The following is a 6006-nucleotide window of genomic DNA, read 5'->3' as shown; positions in this document are numbered from 1 at the left end:
GACGCAACGTGGCGGTGAAATGCCCACCCTGCCCTTTTCGATTTCGATGAGCCTCCTAGTAGCCTGCAGTAGTGGGTCACTACTGCCCAATGCACGTCGAAGATAGAGGCTTGCAATATCCTTGCACTAGGTGGCAATGTTGAGCGTCAAATCAGTAGATGGTTTTATTTTTGTTTAAAGCTAAAAACGTTCGGCCCATTGATTCTTAGACGACAGCAGATGTTGTAGAAATGTCTAAAACTAGTTTGCTGTTGTCTTTTGTTAAAGATGAGTTTTTTGGAATTTTAAATGATTTCGGAACCACTTTTCCTCAAAAGGTACACTAAACCTGTCATCCTATGCACTTGTAATTTCACGGTGTTTTACGGGAGTAGATTTATTGATTGGCGATTTGTCTATTTATATACAAGTCACACGTCCTTGTATCATGCGTATTGTTTCTAGAAATTCAAGAAAAAAGTCAATAGGTGCTTTAACCAGTGATTTCGCTGAAAATGAGGTAGTAACATCGCATTCTAGGAACGTGTTACTGACCAGACACACAAAACAACAGCGCACTTTATTTCTTTTTAACATTTTATTTAAATTATCTAGTTATTAAGCCATTAAAATGCATATTTATAAAGTTTTCTGTCCAATCTTTTGCATCGCACGATTATTCCATCAGGGCTTCATACGCCGCGAGCAAAGTAACCACGAAGGCGCGTCGCTTTACAGTTATTTTATTCTTATGCGACTATGTGAGTGATTGTGCAGATAAGTGTTCTAGAGAGCTACACATCGGAGCCTGCACCTCTGATAGCGCTGCACAGAACCTGTGCGACAGAGTAGGGGAGCAAATTTGTCTGGCTCAAAAGACGACTCTTCCGCGAGGGACACTCGATTTGTTGTGCAAGTTAACCTTACGCGGAACGTGAGGTTCTTCCAGCTTTCTTTTGTAGTCCTTTTCCTCGTCTTTGCCGGAGATTTACGCCACTTGCCCCTTCGGGTGTGCAATCTTCGGAAAGAACGTACTCGCGCGTACGTTCGCTAAGCACCAGTTAATGCGTCTTAGCACCGACACCGGAGTAAAACGTCAGTCCATGGCGAGTCCCACTTCCTACGCAGGAGCGAGTGTGTTCCAGCGGCGGAAATGATGTACACCCGAGAGCGATATGAAGGTGAACAGCCCTCTTTGTTTCTTTTGATGCTCCTGCAAGTTTTGGAACAAGCTCTGTTCCAGTAGAGGGCCAGAACGCAAAGTTTAGACCCCCAAGCCACGAACCATTTGAGATGTTGAGAGTTAATATAGCTTTAGGGAGCCGTAAAACAGAAAAGAAACCAGGTAAGGTGTTCACCTTCGTATTGCCGGCGGGCTCAGAAGCTCTCGCAAACATCCGCTCTCTTTTCTTTTTAGTTCTCACGTGATGTTTTCTATGCCTGCCCTTTCAAAACTGAGAGAGAGAGAGAGAATAAACTTTATAAAAGCTTCATAAGATCCAGAACGTGGGTTCCTTCTCCTACGGCCGGCGTGGTGCCTCCCCTGCAGAGTGGCCGGACGGACTGGGCCGGGCGGCGACTTGCTCGGCTCTTGTGACCGCAGCGAGTTGAATAACGCAGTCGGAGCTGAGCAGCAGGGTCGTCCACTGAGTGTCTGGTTGTGTCAAATGTCGTGTGAGGGAAGACGGTGGGGGATCGGCCGGGCAGGACCAGAATATATGTTCGATCGTGGCCTTGTTGTATTCGTCGGCGTCCTTTGTTGGATCATAGCACTTGGTGCATCGGGCCTTGTATAGATCCGGGAGGTAGTGTCTGAGTGTCGCGGGGTTAGGAAGAGTATTCGTCTGAAGTTGTCGCCATAATACTTGTTGGCGTCTGTTGAGTGACTTATGTGGTGGTGGGTATATCTGGCGCTGTAATCTGTAGTGTTGTGTAATGTCATGAAAACCACGAAGCGGTTCCTTATGCCATGGGATATCTCTCGGCTCGTTAGCAATCGGAATGGCCACGCCGACCGCCCCGCATGTCCCGGCCCGGCGAGTCGCATCTCGGGCCGCGGCGTGGGCCGCCTCGTTACCACCGACCCCCTGATGAGCCGGAGACCAGATTAATGTGATTGGGTGTGTGACTGGAGGGATGATGGATGATTTCAATGTTAGGAGCTTTGTTGCTGATCGAGAGACGCGACCTGAGCTGAAGCCGAGAATGGCCGTCTTGGAGCCACAGATTATGGTGCGTAACGACTCGGACGCGTGGTTGAGGGCCAGGCCGATTGCAGCTTCCTCCGCTCTTTCAAAACTGAAAAAAAAAAACAGCTGCAGAATATCTTGGGATTTTCTATTTGGCGAGTGGCGGTATGTCTCTTACACATACGAATAAGGTTTTATATAAATTTTTAGCAGAACACAAGAACCGCCTACTACAGAGAAACAATTGAATGGCAAACCTGATACTATAATTAGATATAAAAATCCGATATCTGCAAGGACGATGGGCCAACGAAACATGTTCCTGTCCCTGCGCACGTCGAATTTCTTTAGTCTATTCTTATCCTGAGCTTCACCATTCGCAGGCATGCTTGTATACCATTATAGTTGTGATTTGTTGTCTTATATTTTTCAAACAAAAAGTGCAATAACAGACCTCTCTTTTTTAATTAGCTCGTTTAATTTGGCTCGCTATTTGGCTCGTTCACAAACTGTTAGCGTGCTTTTACTCTGGAAGATCCTTCGCGCTTCATTTGGTGATACCCTAAGCGGAGCAAAAAAGATTTCTCAATATCTCTACGCTCGCAGAACACCGGCGCAAATCTTATCGCTCTCAATCACAACTTCTAAGAGCAGGAGTGGCGATTTCTTGCTTTTTCAGCCCCCTGGTGCACCAATCATAACCATTTGCAAATTCGTCTGAGGTAAAAATTGAAGACAAACGTCTACTGATTTTATTTGCTTCACACCCTATATACACGTTTGCAAGAAAGGCTCCTGTGCGCTGTCATTTTGAGCGATGTTGGCGCCCCGTACCGTTTCCGCCATGCTGGGGTGCGCCAGGGGCACGTCACTGGGGTGCGCGATGACGAGATGGTGCCGTTTGCTGCATCGCCGATGGCTTACGTTAGCGGCACACTTACTGTCTCGGAACGCAGGAGGAGGTATCCACACAGAATCGTAGCGTCACATATTGTAGGACGGGGCATCTTTCAGGGTTGGAGCTGAGTTTACAACGATCGCAGCCTCTGTTCCTGCATGTTGTGGAAGCCAGAGCTGCCGCGAGCGCAGCCATCGTTGATGCAAAGGCCATGCGACTTTTGGCGCATTCTGAAGAGAGCGCCTTGAGACTTTCGATCTTTTTGAAAATTTTCGATTTGTTACCGCTTTAGGCATTTTATTTAATTGTCCTTGCTATTTCGCTGTCGAATACGACACGTGTACGTTTTATAATTATTTTTTTTTAAATTTCTTTCTGCGCTCAGTGGTGTACGCTTCGGCGAGAGACGCTTGGCAACATTGTACGACAACCAGCGAACGTCCTGGCTGGAGAGTAGGTCCGCCTCACCTTGGCGCGCGGTTCGAGGTTAAGCCGGGATCCCACTTGCAAAGGTGTATAGCTTGTCTCACTTTATGTTCGAGCGACGCCTTGGGTACAAGCACGAGCATGATGCCGTGAACGATGCTTGCATTGGACGAGCGAGCGTGCACGTTAACGAGGGTGCGGAAAGCCCAGAGCACTCACTCGTAGCTTTTGGTGCGCTCCACTTGAAGTGAAATGGAATGTAACAATTAGAGAACATTCTAAGGTAACTGAGCGGTGTTTATAGTGACAAAATCCAAAACTGGAAATACATATAAAAAACGACAAATATGCACACTATCTCAAATTTGGGACGGTCTTTTTATTTTCTGTTTGTTTTGTATATTAAAAGTTTGGGTTTTTAGTTAATTTACCAGCTCGCCTGCGTATTTTCGATTTCTTTGTTCAGCAGGGTTTATGCCCTGCTCTACAATCAGTTAAAGTCGTAGTTTCACACCGCCAGAGTTCATCAAAGCCAGATGGTGAGGTAAGCGATGTAGAGGATTATTTTTAAAAGGTTAAAAAAGCTCGAACGACGAGGGAGAAGTACAAGGACACATACACAGCGCGGTATATGTGTCCTACCTTTTGTCCTTCGCCGTTTGTGCTGTTTTAACCTTGTAGATATGTCACACCAACTAGCTCAAGCTTCAACATAAGCAATGTCTAAATGTAGAGGACATAAGCTGTAAAACCAGGCTTTGTTAAAAATCGCTGGTTTCTGCCAAAGCAATTTCGACAGAGCTTGAACTCCACTGTCCGCCATGGTATGACGGACACCAATTCCTGAGCCGTATGGGGTGACATTACGCTGTGGAGATACATACACTACTACGTCAAAATGAGGATTGCAATGACTACGCCTAAAATGTATGTGGAGGATAGGCAGGAAGACTGTCAGTTTCTAGTGTACACATTGCAGAGCATGAAGAAAGCTTGTGCTTCAGTAAGTATACTAGGCTTTTTTCAACTTTTCAAGATGCGAACTGAATATCCTTTAGGTCGAATGAATAAACTTTGGCAGCAGCAAAGAAGTGCAACTTTTTTCGCTCTCAAATTATTTTGCAGTTCCTGAGGCAAAAGCGACTTCATCACACTTGTCACTGAGGCCGCATTTTTATTAAAGTGTAACAAGGCGCGTTTTACTCGCCTGTTAAAAACAATAAAGAAAGGAAACTCGATTATTGGTATTTTTAACGCACTTATGAGGTAGTGCCCGTATGTACCTCGTACTTCAGAGAATGTTTCGCATCTGCTTCTCAAAGCACAGGAAGGCACACTCTCTGATGCTTGCAACAAAAGAGCAGCGTTATTGGACAAGATTTGAAACGACACGTTTGATCAAGGACTATGGTATGCACATTATCCACGCACATTGACGTCGAAAGTGTTACGTTATGCTTTGTGGAATGACACCTACTTCTTTTTCGCTTGTTTGTTAGATTTGGGCTTGGTAAAGTTGAAAATAGAAACAGACGCACGGGTGTTTTTAGAAAGTAGGACCATTTAGGAGATCATTTTGTAAACGATCAGAACAAAAAGTTGCCCCTCAGAAGCCCAAATATTGGAGGCAGTGCACAGCATCGTAGAAGGCCAAGGACGAAAAACGAAAATTGACCTCTGGGAGGTTCTTGCTTCGATCGTCTGGGCGAAACGCCTCCCTGCGGTAATTGCCAGGGAAATCGGCACGACATTCATGCACCACCCAATACGAGCGACTGAGAGCCAGAAAAATCATCATAATTATTACGCACCCCATCAACTGCCGATTTACAGTACCAGGATCCACTTATTTCCGGTTTTGCTTCTGGGGTTGTTTCTTTTTGTAGTGTTTTTTTTAATCTTAATTAGGGATATATAATAGATGTAAATGCACTACCCAAGTTGGAATTGCACATTATCAGATCCAATCATGCGGGTGTAATGACAGCGCATAATTTCAGCCGTCAAAACAGACCGTTCTATCTCCTTACGTTTGCTTCGGTCTTCGCGTTAAAAGGTGTATTCTTATATTTGTGCACGTGTTTTGTCGTCGCCAAACCAACCACGTGCAGAGAAGGGCCAGTGACGTGCGCTTCTAGTACGTGCCTTAGCGGTTCTACGAATTCGTGCCTTCGACTGCCCTCGGACGAAGCGTGAAACTGCGCATCCTTCGATAGCACTCCTGTCACGGCCCGCAGTCAACGAGACGAATAAAAAACGCAGGAATACCACGGCGTTCTCGGTTCGTCGACCACCGAAAAGAATTCGTCCCAGACGAAGAGGCCTTCCGTCTGGCGACGCGTGCACCCCTTCTCTGTCCCGTTGCGCGCACGAGCCTTCCAATGGGACGTCGGCGTCGGCGTCGCGTCACGGAACCCGTCGCCGAGTGCCGTCCATTGGGAAACGGCGCTGCGCCCACGAAGACGGCGGGGCGAGCGTGACCGGACTCCCAAGGAGGGCATACAACTCGCGGGG

This window comes from Ixodes scapularis, unplaced genomic scaffold (assembly GCF_016920785.2).
Source record: "Ixodes scapularis isolate PalLabHiFi unplaced genomic scaffold, ASM1692078v2 PGA_scaffold2__306_contigs__length_199485367, whole genome shotgun sequence".
Classification (NCBI taxonomy): domain Eukaryota; kingdom Metazoa; phylum Arthropoda; class Arachnida; order Ixodida; family Ixodidae; genus Ixodes; species Ixodes scapularis.
This window is presented reverse-complemented; position numbering follows the sequence as displayed.